Source organism: Pongo pygmaeus, chromosome 13, assembly GCF_028885625.2.
Source record: "Pongo pygmaeus isolate AG05252 chromosome 13, NHGRI_mPonPyg2-v2.0_pri, whole genome shotgun sequence".
NCBI classification, from domain to species: Eukaryota; Metazoa; Chordata; class Mammalia; order Primates; family Hominidae; genus Pongo; species Pongo pygmaeus.
Genome location: NC_072386.2, coordinates 84,264,994 through 84,280,388, shown reverse-complemented (window position 1 = coordinate 84,280,388; position 15,395 = coordinate 84,264,994). Strand labels below are relative to the sequence as shown.

The 15,395-nt window shown below is 41.1% G+C and overlaps 1 protein-coding gene and 1 long non-coding RNA gene across 3 annotated transcripts in view; one reads left to right on the top strand and one right to left on the bottom strand.

Annotated features, from left to right (window-relative positions):
* PTPDC1 (protein tyrosine phosphatase domain containing 1) overlaps positions 1–6,212 on the bottom strand; it is a 72,899-nt gene extending 66,687 nt beyond the window's left edge. The window contains exon 1 of one of the 2 annotated variants that reach the window (XM_054500489.1): positions 5,875–6,212. The gene's annotated coding sequence lies outside the window, so the exon portion shown is untranslated. The remainder of the gene's footprint in view (positions 1–5,874) is intronic. The other variant, XM_054500490.2, reaches the window with a different exon arrangement.
* LOC129043664 (uncharacterized) lies at positions 6,082–11,333 on the top strand. Its single transcript, XR_008504495.2, has 2 exons — positions 6,082–6,657; positions 7,240–11,333. It is a non-coding gene; the product is annotated as an uncharacterized LOC129043664 (long non-coding RNA).
* Positions 11,334–15,395: the final 4,062 nt, after the last annotated feature.

Below are 15,395 nucleotides of genomic sequence, written 5' to 3'. Positions count from 1 at the left end.
ATGCCTGGCACATAGTAAGTGCTCAAAATTTAATAAAAAAATGTTCTGAGTTCAAAACATATAGGACAAGGTAACTTTCCTTTTGAAGGGTAGATTGCCACAAATTACTGGATAAAACAGGCATCAAGGGAACAAACGGTGCTGCTTGAATTGTAATGTATAGAAATGACTCTTAGAGATGAAAAAATGCAACTCTGTTTCCCTGGATTAATTATTTGTGAGTCTTCTAACCATTCTCCACCTATAGTGGCCAACTCCCTCTGCTGTGCACTGCAGCATCCAGCCAGGGAAGTCTAATCCAGAGATTGATACTTACTCATCCCACATAGAACAGAGAGGAAGTATTCTTTTGTAGTCACCAGAATCAGAGCAGGTTATGGCCTTGTAGTGGAACTTATCACTCAAAAAGTTACAGGTTAATATCACAAGGTTTACCATCCAAGAACACGATGGTTAGGTTTTAAAACATGACAAAAAATTAATCTAAATAAACCCATGCATATATGGTCAATATGTGACAAAGGTGCCAAGAGTACATAATGGGGAAAGGATAATCTTTTAAATAAATAGTGTTGGGAAAACTAGATATTTACATGAAAAAAAATAAAAGAAACAAACAGGACTCCTATCTTACACCACTTACAAAAATTATATAACTCAAAATGGATTAAAGACTTAAATCTAACACCTAAAGCTGGAAAACTCTTAGACAAAACTAGAGGGATAAAGCTCTTTGACATTAGTCTTGGCAATAATTTTTTGGATGTGACACTAAAAGCAGTCAACAAAAGCAAAAATAAAAAAGGTCTACAACAAACCAAAAAGATTCTGCACAGCAAAGGGAACAATCAACAAAATGACAAGACAACCTACAGAATGGGAGAAAATGTTTGCAAACCATATATCTGATAAGGGATTAATATCCAAAATACATCAGGAACTCATACAACTCAGTAGCAAAAAAAAAACCAAATAATCCGATTAAAAATGGGCAAAGGACCTGAACAGACATTTTTCTAAATAAGATATACAAATGGCCAACAGGTACATGAAAAGGTGTTCAACATCACTAATCATGAGGGAGTGCAAATCAAAATCATGAGGAGATATCACCTCACACCTGTTAGGATGGCATTACCAGTAAGTCAAAAGATAGGTGTTGGCAAAGATGTGGAAAAAAGGGAACCCTTGTGTCCTGTTGGTGGGTATGTAAATTGGTATAGCCATTATGGAAAACAGTACAAAGGTTCCTCAAAAAATTAAAAATAGAACTACCACTCTATTCAGCAGTCCCACTTCTGGGTATTTACCCAAAAGATTTGAAATCAGTTGAAGAGATGTATGCATGCCGACCTTTATTGTAGCAGTATTCACAATGGCCAAGTTACGGACTCAAACTAAGTGTCTGTCGACAGATGAATGGATAAAGAAAATGTGGTATATATACACAATGGACTACTATTCAGCCTTAAAAAAGAAATACATTCTGACATTTGCCACAATGTGGATGGAATAAGAGAACTAAGAGACCATTATGCAAAGTGAAATGAGCCAGGCACAGAAGTACAAATACCACATGTTCCACTTATATGAGGAATCTAAAACACCTGAACTCACAGAGGCAGAGAATAGAATGGTGGTTACCAGAAGCTGACAGTTGGGAGGAATAGGAAGATGAAGGCAAAAGGGTACAAAGCCTCAGTTAGACAAGCATAGGGTTTTTAAAAATTGAGATCTATTGCACAGTGTGGTGAATATAGTTAATAACAGTATATTACATTATACTGCAAACTTCTTGGGAAACAGTATTGGGAACAGAATAAAATAAAAACACAGTCACAACACCATTTAAACAGGCAATTTAATTCCTAAAACAGAAGACTCAAGGAAGTGGAGAAAATGTAAATTCCTAGAATCTTTTCCACCTAAGAGTTGAATTATAAGGTATAAAATAAACACATTACGATTGACTGCAAAGGCATGATTCTAAATGAATCATATACATTTCAAAATTGATAAATTTCAAATGTTCTCATCATAAAAAATAAGTATGTGAGGTGATGAATATATTAATTAGCTTGACTTAGTTATTCCACATTGAATTAAACCACAGCATCATTTTGCACTCCATAAATATATACAATTATAAACTGTCAATTTAAAATAAAATTTAAAAAATTCAGAGAAACCACTGAGAAAGATTATTGGGGGCACAATTTTCCAATAAAGTAAGTGTCCATATTAATTGTTCTTATAAAGAATGATTTATAAGAAAAATGACATCATAATTTCTTAGAAGTTAAGCAGAAAAATTACCAAAACATTGACACTTTAATGGAAGAAATGTAAATTACATCCCTTGGATAAACTGTAAAACATTTCAGACCTAGAAAATCTTTAACTGTGTTCTAATTTATTTTCCTTAAATCTCCCATTTTCTTTTCTGTTTGTTTTTTTCTGAGACAGAGTCTCACTTTATTGTCCAGGCTGGAGTGCAATGGCATGATCTCGGCTCACTGCAACCCCCGTCTCCCAGGTTCAAGCAATTCTCCTGCCTCAGCTTCCTGAGTAGCTGGGATTACAGGTGTGCATCACCACACCCCACTAATTTTTGTATTTTTAGTAGAGATGGGGTTTCACCATGTTGGCCAGGCTGGTCTTGAACTCCTGACCTCAGGTGATCCGCCCGTCTCAGTCTCCCAAAGTGCTGGAATTACAGGCGTGAGCCACTGTGCTTGGCCACAAATCTCCCATTTTCTGACACATAGTCTAATTTCAAAACCTTAATTGAGACTTAAGAGTTTAAGATAATTTCCTAATATTTTTTCACAAATTTAAACTCAGTGAGGAACATATTTTCTCACCATGTTAAATTCACTGACATTATTCAGTTTTACTGTTTAAGCATTTATCAAAAAAATCTGTAATTACTTTATTCGCTCACTATCTTTTTCTTATATAATTTCTTTTAGGTTAGGGACCTTGTCTGTCTTCTTTACAGTTATATTGTCTACATCTACTATACTGCCTGGCACATGATAAGTGTTCATAAATATCTGCTGAATTAACAAATGGATGTCTTTGGTCATAGAGAGCAAAACCTGATAAGAAACTAGATAGGCAATTTGCCCTTAGTTTTCTCAGCAAAGTTTTTTAAAAAGATGGCCCACTATTTTTTTTTATGAATTTTTTTATGTCTCACATATAGTTAAGTGCTCCAGAAAATGCATCTTTTTGGAAATGAAAATGATCTTAAATATTACAGCAGGATAGGAACTCATAAATTTGCTCTAAAGAGAGTGAGAGAGGAAAAAAACTAATATTAATAGAAAATAGTTGTGCTTAGCACTCTACTAGGGCTTTACACATGCTGTCTCATATAAATGTCACAACCCTGGAGGCACTGTCCCCATTTTAAAGATTAGAAAAGTGAGAATCAGAGAGGAAGAACTGAGAATCAGAGAGGACGTCACCGGCCCAAGGTCACATAACTAGAAAGTACTGGAATTGGGATTAGGACACTGGTTCTTCCTTAAACACACTTTATTTCCTGTACCCCATGTTGCCTCCACAGAAACCAGAAAAATGAAATACAACTTTTTCAGTAACAACACATGAGGTACATGAAACGATCCAGAAAATAATTGCAAATAAATGTTTTGATTATTCAACTTACATCATTTTTAGAAAAAGAAATATATAAGTAACTTACATAAAACATGATTCTGAAGAAACATTTCAATGTATACATTTTCCCATCCTCTATACTGCTTAATTTAGAACAAAGAAAATGTCTGGACTTTGAGGCAGTTGTTGGTTTTGAAAAAGGACATGCAGGCTGGGGACAGTGGCTCATAGCTGTAATCCCAGCACTTTGGGAGGCCGAGGCGGGAGATTACTTGAGCCCAGGAGTTCAAGACCAGCCTGGGGAACATGGCGAAACTCCATCTCCATAAAAAATACAAAAAAGTAGCTGGGCGTGGTGGCACACAGCAGTAATCCCACCTACTTGGGAAGCCGAGGTGGGAGGATTGCTTGAGCCTGGCAGGTTGAGGATGCAGTGAGCTGAGATTGCACCACTGCACTCCAGCCTGGGCACCAGAGCGAGACCCTGTTTCAAACTTAAAAAATAAATAAATAAATAGAGAGAGAAAAAGAAAAAGGATGTGCTTTTAAGAGAACTGCGAGGCCAGTTGTGGTGGTTCATACCTGTAATCCCAGCACTACAGGAGGTCAAGGATTAATTTAAGCCCAGGAGTATGAGACCAGACTGGGTGACAGAGTCAGACCCTGTCTCAAAATAAATAAATAATAAAAGTCTAATAGTAACTTTCAAATAAATGCCTTGAACCTAGCTTTCAAGGAGGATCAGAATAGCACTGAAGGAAGCTCATTTTAAAAAAGCAAAGCAATATTGTCAGAACTGTCTCAAAATGAGAGCTGTTCCACAGGATAGGGTCCTGTCTCCTAAACCTTGGTTTCCTCCAACAAAAGATTTTCTTCCAAAGCTTGAATGGTCACTTGCCTGGAAAAGGAGATGGAATCTCTGTTTGGGAGGAGAAATTTGAGCCCCTTGGGTACAACCCCACGAAGACTTTGGGATTGGGTGGGAAATTAGACTAGAACAATTGTTCTTAAAATGGTCCCTGGGTCACCAATATGGGAATCATCCTAGAAAGGTGTGAAAATGCAGATCCTCCAGCCCTGTCCCTGATACTGAATTCTCATTTCTGGAGTGGGAGCTGAGATTTTGCATTTTTAAAAAGCCACAAGGTGGAATTCTTGTGCACTAAGAGGTCTGGACACAACTGGACAAGCTGGGAGCCAACAGGATGAGTGGGTGGTTTTGGAGCCACATAGACTTGGATTTAAATCCCAGTTCTTCCATTTAATATTAATAGCTCTGACTGTGACAAGTCACCCAGACCCTCTGAACTTGTTTTCCCACACAGTAAATGAAATGACACTTTGTTGTGGAGATCAAATAAAATTGTGTGGACATATGTATGTGTGTATATATGTATGTACCTATACGTGTGTGTGTTAACAGTGCCTGGCATGGAACTTTTATAAGATGACCTCTTGGAGTTTTCTGGCTCTCAGCCTATGAATGCTACTATGTTTTAATCCTTCCATATACACAACTATCGCAGGATCATCTGCTTATCCACCTCCCTAAAGCAGTGTTTCTCAACCTTTTCTTGATTTTCCCCCTCTCCTCCCAGGAGACGTTTTAGACATTTTATTTCCGAATCTGCCAACCCCATAAAATTTCAGTGACATGGGTATAACGTATATCTGCTTGTTTTGAGGCTCTTTGGAAGGCCACAAAGGACGGTAATATCTACGATCTTTTTGCCCCCTAAGAACATGAGCAATATCACCCATGTTGAGAATGCATGTCCGAGAGATAAGTGACTTGGTCAAGGTCACGTGACTAATTTAGTGGCAGAATTAGACCTAAATTAGAGGTCACAAACTGGCAGACTAGAACCAGCTTATAAATGACTTTTGTTCGGCTTCCAGTGTTTCTTCTTTTTTTTAAATTGATTGCCAACATTTACAAATCAAGAGATTTCACATAAAAATCCCGATATTCAACTTCTTATGAAAAATCTGAGATCGCTCCAAGCGGCAGTTGAGAGGCGCTCGCCACCCCAGAACGTGGGGGTTCTCCCAGCATCTCCCAGCCTGGTCCCTGCAGACATCTGAATGTGAGACCCTCAAATTCAAGACCTTTAAACTTTAGTTTCAAGCTCACGACCCTCAGTGATTTGCCTCCAACCACGCATCACTTAATAACTAGACGTTTAAAAAAACAAATCTGAAAGAACCATACTGAGCGTGAGGCTAAACTAGCTGCGAATTCCGAACCTTTTCCCGCTCCGGATTCCAAGCCCTCGGCGCCGGCTGGGGTCAGCAGGACGCGCCGTCCGTGTCGCAAGTCGCCTGCGGTCGGCGGACCAGGGTGCGGCCGGCCCGGAGACGCTGCCCCGCGGAGGGTCTGTGGGTAGCGGGCCCGAGGGCAGCCTCTGCGCACCCTCACGGCGCGGCACCGATCTCTGCTGCTTCTAACGCGCCCTAGAGACAGAGGAGTCCCGGCCCAGCCCGCCGGACAACGTCCTAGGGCGAGCGCCTGGGCTCCTCCCCGCGGCGGGGCGCCCCTGCTGAGGCTGCGTCCCCGGCGCTGCCCTCAGCGCGCCCGCCCGCCCGCCAATGTCAGCCGCCACACGCCGCACGTGACGTGTGCTGGCCAATGGAGGCCTGAAGCGGACCGTGACGAGAGCGGTGGCTCTGGGCATTTTCGAACGGGCGCGGGCGGTGAGGGAACCGTGAGGGACGCTGAGGGGATGGCGCGGGTGCGGAAAGGGGACCATAAGTAAGGGGACGGCGCGAGGACAGCTAGGGGACGGCGCGAGCCAAGAAGGACGGCGGCGGAGCTGGCTGCAAGCGCTCCCCGGCCGCAGGGTCGAGAAGAGTGAATGGAGGAAGAGCCAGGAGAGCCCTGGAGCCGCGCGGACGGAACCCGACGACTGGCCGTCTCTCTCCGGGCGCGCTTCCTGTGTTGTTCCTCCTGCTTCTACTGGTCCTATCGTCCCAACTCTTACGGCGTCGCGGCCCCAGGTGGTTGAGAGAAATCCGAGGAGCAGAATCTGGGTGAGAGCGAGGCCCAGCAGTTTACAGGGTGGCTGACGGGGTTTGCCTGCGTGTAACAGGAATCCCCAGATTCCAGTATCCTAAACCCACGAGGGGCTTTTCCCCTCTCCCATGAAAGAAAGTGGGAGGAAGGTACCTAAGCTTGTTCGGCTGTGTCATCCGTACAGCCTGCTTGTGTCCACAAATTTGCCTTATGGGCCAAAATAGTAGTTGGAGCTCCAGCCATCACATCCTTATTTTAGAAAGGGCCTTTCTGGAAGTCCCACACAAAACCTTCTAACTACATCTTACAGACTCGAATTTAGTATCATGACCTCGCAGAGCTGGAAACTGTAATCTTAACTTGGCACATTGATGCCCTTAAAAATCTTTCCAAAATTAAGGGAAGAATGAATTTAATTAAGCAACTAGCAATCTGCTGCATCTTGTTTTTTCACCCTTGCAAGTGGTCTTGTGTCTCACGGCTCAGTAGAAATAAGTCCTTCCCCTGCATGTGCAGAACAACTCACTAGGCAAATACATACTCTGTGGCAGACCCTATACTGGATACTTTACATATATTTTCACATTTAATTCCTCTAGGTAGGCATTACTAGCCCCATGTTGCAGATGACACTGGAAGATAGAAATGGTGACAAACTGAATGCGGAGAGGCTGTTAGATTGACCAGATGGTCTGATACCAGTTGGCTGCAGAGTTGCAAGCACATGGACCTAAGAATGTAATTTTCTGTACCGAGTCCACGAAGGCCACTCTGCCTAAAGCTGACAGGAATCAACAAACAAGATGAAGATACCATACTGCCCTGTGGCTCAGGAAGCAGGCCCCATATAATACACCAATGCAAAAATAGTGTGACATCTAAACACCAGTATGGTAATGGTGTAAAAAATTTGTTTTAGTAAGCAACAGATGAAAAGAGATTTGAAAACGTTGACTTGGTATTTCTCAGCACTGTCCTACAGAGAACAGTGCCCATACTTGGGCTTGTTAATAAGTAATGGAGACTGGGCACTGTGGCTCAAGCCTGTAATCCCAGTACTTTGGGAGGCCGAGGTGGGCGGATCACATGAGGTCAGGAATTTGAGACCAGCCTGGCCAACATGGAGAAACCTCGTCTCCACTAAAAATACAAAAATTAGCCAGGCGTGGTAGTGCACACCTGTAATCCCAGCTACTAGGGAGGCTGAGGCAGGAGAATTGCCTGAACCCAGGGGGCGGAGGTTGCAGTGAGTGGAGATCGCACCATTGCACTCCAGCCTGGGCCACAGAGCAAGACTCCAGCTCAAAAAAAAAAAAAAAGTAATGGATTGGTTTCATACATTTAATAAACAATGTCTTGTGTATACTTGTGCTGCACTAAGCATTAACAATTCCAAGGTGAATTAGACGTTACCCTGCCCACAGTCTATGGGGAGACAGACAGGTATACAAACAATTAGAACATATCATGATAATGGTATTTGGGCGGTATGGGAGCACATGAGAAGAGTATCCAACCTGGCTGGAGAGAGGGAAAAAGAGGGATTTCTGTTAGAGAAGACTTTCTAAAGAAATGATGATTGACCTGAGTCTTGAAAATCAAGCTTGAGCGGATCAAGCTAAGTAAGTGGAATGGCAGTCCAAGCAGAGGGATCAGGTAGTCTAAAAGTGTGTTGATGTGAGAGAAGCCAGCATATGTGACACTTGCTATGAAGAAAGAGGGGGTAGAAGAACATATTGAGGAGTTAGTGCCCTGTCATGATGGATCATGTGTGCCATGCCAGGGAGTTTGCATCCTTTGGCCATAGCATCCACTCCTTCCCTTGCTTTGGGGAAACTATTTCTCCACCTCGTGTGTAGTCTTGGTGGCATTATTAAGATGCCCTGTGTTCCCCCAACTAGTGGATAGATGGATAACCCTAGTTAGGCCAACCAGATTATCTGCCAAGGGTGAGAGGGAAAGTAGTGGGATAGGAAGTTGAGAGTGTTTAAACATGCCCCCCTAGGGAGGAGATGAGATTTCATTTGGATCCATGAAAAGATTATTAAATTGGATAGAGAGCACAATCAAGGATAGAGGTCATGTGTGTGATGTTTTCTTCAGCAAACTCAATAGCACAGAGTCTCTAGTTGATTTTCGCATCTTACAACTGGATATAAATACTGTATTCCAGCCATTCGAAAGGTGTATTTTATAGCTATTAGGATGATATTTTGTAACCAAAAATTAAATGACTTTAGTATTTTAAATAAATACTATGTAGACCTCATTTCTCTACTGTAACTTGGATGGTTATTCCACAAATTTGAGTAATATGTGGGTTTTACTTTCATTCCATGTTTACCTAACAACCTTCTTGGAGTTCTAACTCAATAACAACAGGATTCCCCAGTGGAAAAAAAAATCACTGTATTATTTATACATAAATTATTTAGTTATACATAAATTCTTTAGTTTTCTAAATTTCTAAGGGCTTAAAACTGTAGCATCATTATGACACAAAAATTACACATCACAGATAAACTCTCTTCCCAAGGTTTTGAATATCATTTTTTCTTTAAAAATGAAAATACATTTATCTTTATAATATACATGTTCATTGAAGATAAGTTTCAAGAAAGGCAGAAAAGTATGAGGAATACACTTAGTAGTTTACATTGTCCAAGACATTTTTCTATGAACATTTATTTAAATATAAGTGTACTTTAAAATAAGATCATATCATACGTACTGTTTCATAACTTATTTTTTACGTAACATATCTTAGACAGCTTTGCTAAGTACCACAGACTTAATGGCTTAAAACACCACACGTTTATTATCTGTTTCTGTGCATCATCAGTTCTGTCACAGTTTCTGTCAACAGATTGCAATTCAGGTACTGGCCAGGGCTACAATCTTATCAGAAGCTCAACTGGGAAATGATCTATTTCCATGTGCCCTCAAGTTATTGGCAGAATTCATCTCCTTGCAGCTATAGACAGGTCACCATTTTCTTGCTGACTATCAGCAATGGGCTGCTGTCAGCTTCTAAAGGCCACCCTCAATTCTTTGCCTTGTGGTCCTCTCCATAGACTTCAGAAATGGCAGCTTACTTTTTCAAAGCCAACAAAGGAGAGAGAGAATTGTTATAATTTTTAGTAGTAACATAATATTCCACTATAGGACTGTAACATAATTTATTTAACTATCCTCTATGGATACTAGGATGTTTTAAATTTTTCATTATAAACAGTGTTACAGTAAATGTCCTCATGCATATACCTTTGTGACTTCTCTGATTATTTTCTTAGGATATACCCAGAGTGAATTGCTGAGTCAGATGGTATACTTTTTCAATCTTTTTTTTCTTTGCATATTGTAAAATAGCTATCCAGAAAACTAAGCCCTTTTATATTTCTAAGAATGTATGAGAATGCTGGTTGGTATGCATAACTTGCCAACATTGGCATTACCCATAAGTTTAATATTTGCCAATCTAATGAGTGAAAAAAATATTTCTTATTGTTTGAATTTGCTAAATTAGTGAACTCAAACATATTTTTATGTGTTTACTGGACATTGTGTTTTTTGAATTGTCTTTTCATGACTTTAGCCCATTTTGCAATTGTGAAAGCACTTTGTATGTTAAGTGCTCTTTGTTTGTGGATTGCAAATATGTTTCCTACTTTATTTATGTTTGTTAACATTTTTGTTATTTTGTTTCTAGGGGATAATTTTGTTTATGGGGGATTTTTGGCCATAAAAAAGTTTTAAATGTTTTTTGAAATCAATTCTATTGATTTTCCTAATGCATTCTGCCTTTGACGGCATGCTTAGAAATGTCTTTCCCACCTAAGGGCATAAAACCTTTCACTTATTTTTGTTCTAGAATGTTTATGGTTTCTTTTAACATTTACATTTTAATTGTTTTAGAATTATTGTGTTGCAAAATAGATTGATTGCTGTTGTCCTGTGATGAGTTTTTTAAAAAATTGAGTTATTCAATTGAGAGGGGTAACTCTAGAGTTATTTTTAAAATCTGTAACTTGTTACTGTAGATTTGTGGGAAATAGAGAACAAACCAACACTGTGAAATGTTTTCTTCATCATGTGGTTCTCTAAGCACTTTTTGTTCCAGTAATGTCTACTTTTTCCTGAAATTATATAGAAGTGTATCACTTGTGCTGTAATAACATTATATGAGAGGACTTATTAGTGACAAATTGACAACAGGGAATAAATAAGCATAATTGACCAGGAGGACATGGGACAAAGACCAAACCACAAATGCCCTTAATTAAGAGGGCAGGATGATCCTGCCACAACACAATTACTTTGAAAAACAGTAATATTGAGGCCAAGGGCACCAAGGCATTGGTTGAGAAACGAGTCATTCATCACTGCAAATGGGCAACTGAAGATAGAGAGGAGTGGCAAGCTGAGAAAGAAGGAGCTCAGGCCTGGCTGAAGTGTGAAGCAAGTCTCTGAGGTACATTCTTCTGCTCCAGTGAAATTCAGAGAAGAGATTCCAGAAAGCCATAGGAACTTTCATGAGCTTGATTTCTCTTAAGGAATGAATGTGTGAAATGAAAAATCAAGCATTAAACTCATTAAATTCTAGTGCTGTGACTTATTTGCCTGGGATTCCGAGCACTTAGTGCAGTGCCTAGCTCAATATGGGTTCTCAATAAATGTTATTTTCTTTCCCCTTTCTCTTATGCCATTCTCTTGTCTCCATTTTTTATCACCCAGTGCAGGTACTGGTGTGTATTAGTCACTTAGTGAATCTTTATGGAATAGTTTCAAACCTTTGGTTTCAATACCATGGGTGGTTTGAAGAAGTAAATGTATAGAAATGTATTTGAGAAGGAGTTTAGTTACATACCAATAACCACAGTAGCCCATGTGTTGAATGTTCTGTACCGAGCACTTTGCACACTTAATTAATTTAATTTTTATGATAGCCCTGCAAGGCATAACTCTTTGTATTATTCCCATTTTATATATGAAGAAACGGAGGCTCAGAGAGGTAAAAGGAACCAAAGTTACCCAGTTAATCAGTGGAGAAATCAAGGGTTGTAACCCTGAACTACAAAGGCCTGTCTGACTACAAAGGCCGAGTAGTTTTCCAGTATTCCTTTATAGCCTCTAAAAAGTTCACATATCACTTTGGCAAGAGAGCTCTAATCATTGTATAGGCATGTGCACACCCGAGGCATTTCAAGTGTGTGTTTATCTTCTAAAATGGAAGAGACCCAGACCCACAGATTGTGCAAGACTACACGAGCCAGAGAGGGCTCATTAACCTCTGTGAATTCCTTCAGCTTAGCTCCCCAGAGAAGAAAGGGAGCAGATGGTCAGCGTGCTGCTCACTTCCTCAGCTGCACGGCTATTGTCTAGAGACAGTTTCAACTTGACAGCCTGGCTTAGAATTTCTAGGGACTGTTGGAGCTAGCACATTTAAGTTTAGCTAGAGTCACTACTTGCTTATTAATTCTGTTCAGAAGGCAGACACCAGGCCAGTATAGTGGGAAACAGAATTGCATACTAGAAAGTGTTGGATAGGAAGTGAAGAGAACTGGGTTCCAGCCCACTGGTTGGTTGGTTTGTTTCATTTATTCATTCTGCAGATGGTTTTTGAAATATCTGTTATGTGCCAGGCCCTGTGTGTTTAGCAACGAAGCGTTGAAGGAGACTATCACATAATGATTTCTTCTGTCTAAGAAGGAAACAGTTCATGTACTATAATCATCATTCTTAAGCAAGTTGCACCAAGGTCTGTGTGCTCCTTTCTCAGAAACTAAGCCACACTGAAGGAAGAGAAAAATGGAGCTCCTACAGATGCTTATGTTGGCTTGCTTTCAGTGGTTTTTTTCAGACAATAGAGAATCTTGCCCTTCAGTGTTCTAAATTTAGAGAGTTGTTATCATAACTCACAATTTCTGCCCTAATGTTCAGAAGCAGGGAGGGGTGGACAGGCTGTGCTCCTTGCTGAAACACTTGCCTGGTCACCTCTGTAGTGCCTTGCTTTAATCTGTAGGACAGTCATCTGAGTTAGGTCCCAACTGTACTAGATGAACCATGTCAGCATAGAGGTCCAGGACTGTCCCACAGATTGAAGAAGAATCCCACCTTCAGTGGAGGGTCAGAAGCAGTCCAGATATATCTGAATGTGGCTTTGCATTGCCTTAGATAGGAAATAAATGGCCATTTGAAACACTTTATCTACCATCTGTTTCTTGGTGCTCTAAACTTCCATCTTATTGTCACTAAAAGATAGTAAGGCTCACTCAGACCCTGATTTTGTCACGACCTTAAGCCTCTAACCTTAAGGATCTTTTTATCTAGGGGATGCCATATACTTGCACACAATACTTCAATTAGACCCTGCCAGGTAGTGCCTTATACCTTAAAAACACTTTCAGACTGGGCGCGGTGGCTCATGCCTGTAATCCCAGCACTTTGGGAGGCCAAGGCGGGCGGATCACCTGAGGTCAGGAGTTCAAGATTAGCCTGGCCAACATGGTAAAACCCCATCTCTACTAAAAATACAAAAATTAGCTGGGCATGGTGGTGTGCGCCTGTAATCCTAGCTACACAGGAGGCTGAGGCAGGAGAATCACTCGAACCCAGGAGGCAGAGGTTGCAGTGAGCCAAGATCGTGCCACTGCACTCCAGCCTGGGTGATAGAGCGAGGCTCCATCTCAAAAAAAAACAAAAAACAAAAAGTCACTTTTGTATCCATTTTCTCTTTAACCCTTACAAAAGGCATGTATAGGCATGTGGGGTATTTATTATTCTCATCCTGCAGAGGAAGAAACATAGGCTCAGTGAAATCAGAGATGTTAAGTGGTAATGTTGCTATCAAATCCATGTCTGTATGATTCCCAAATCCTTGCATGGTAGGCAGGATTCTATGTCTTCTAAGATTTCCCTCCTTGCCATCCCCATGTACACATTCTATATAATCCTTAGGAGTGTGAATTTGATTGCTTTTACTGCAATGATTACATGGCAGTAAATATTATATGGCACAGCTGATGTTAAGAGAGTATACAGGTGGGCCTGGTCTAATCACATGAGACTTTTAAAACCAGAGAATTCATTATGGCCAGTAGCAGTGGCAGAAGTCAGAGAGATGAAAAGAATGGGCAGGGCTTGCTGCAATGTTTTTACTTTGTTGGAGGAGACGTGAGGAGCTGAGAGCAGTTCACAGCCAATGGCCAGCAAGGAAATGGGACCTTTGTCCTGCAACTGGAAGGAACTGAACCTTCCCACAAGAATGGGCTTAGGCAGGTCTTTCCCAGAGCCTCCAGACTAGAACTCAGCCTGGCTGACACCTTGCTTCACCTTTGTGAGAGCCTGAGCAGAGAACCCAGCCAGGCCATGCTGGACTCAGAAGCTACAGAACTGTGAGCTAATGAATGAATATAGTTGTTCACCTCTAAGTTTGTGGTGATGTGTTATGAAGCAATAGAAAACTAACACACCCTGCTTTTTTGGAGAGATCTTGGGACTTGAGACAAGTCTTTGAACTTTTCTGGTCTTAATTTTCACTTGAAAGAGGATTAGATATGATCTTTAAGGTTCTTTCCAGCTCATATGACTCTTAAGATTCTTAAAACAGTTTCTCATGAAAAGTAATCTATATTTTAGGGCCATGGCTATGGATATGTTGGGAAGATAGAGTTTGTGACTCCTGATTCGAAGGCCATCAGCTCATCTGTGGAAAACTCAGGGAGCACATGGAGGGAATGAGGCTCTTCGACATCCTGAGGCCCTGTGCTAGAGCTCGGAAGTACCACAGGAATGATGCAAGGTGCCTGCCCTTACACTCTGGGTAGGGAGGCCGAGCGTTGGTGTCCATATGAATAAGCAGTGACTACAAAGTAAAGTCCCAGAGAAGGGAGGGAGTCTTGGTTGAAGGATGTAAGGCTTGGGCTGGATTTTAAAGCTAAGTGGTTTGCCAGGCTATTGGTGCTGGAGCAGCCCAAATAGAGGTAGCAGCATAAAGGAAGGCATGGGACGTGAGTGAGACTGACCGTGTAGGTTATACCTGCTGATTCTAAAGCCCAGGGCAGGCATTGAGTAAATGGGAACTGTTAGCAAATAGATTATTGCTGGAGTATTTGGAGTGGTGAAGCTGGAGAGAGGATTTTGTAAACAGGGTACCTCTATGCTGAACACGTTGAGCATCACTCTGATATAACCTCGCTTATTTTATTTTATTTTATTTTATGTATTTATGTATTTATTTTGTTGAGACTGAGTCTCACCGTGTCACCCAGGCTGGAGTGCAGTGGCGCCATTTCAGCTGACTGCAACTTCTGCCTCCTGGGTTCCAGCAATTCTCCTGCCTTAGCCTCCCAAGTCGCTGGGACTACAGGCACCCGCCACCACGCCCAGCTAATTTTTGTATTTTCAGTAGAGATGGGATTTTACCACGTTGGCCAGGCTGGTCTCTAACTCCTGACCTCAAGCGATCTGCCCGCCTTTGCCTCCCAAAGTGCTGGGATTACAGGCGTGAGCCACTGCGCCTGGCTCCCGCTAATTTTAAATCCATGTAATCAATATTTACTAATCCTTTAATCTAGTGCTTATCCTCTCTGAAGGATAGTTTTGTTGAGCTTTACTTTCTGCAGTTAGAATGATAAAAATCAATAAGAATATACTGAATATATTCTTCCCAATGACTTCACAACTTAACCCTGCTCCCACCTGCAACCTAACACAGGATCCTATTAGGGTCTCCTGAAGACTCACTTGTCCAAAA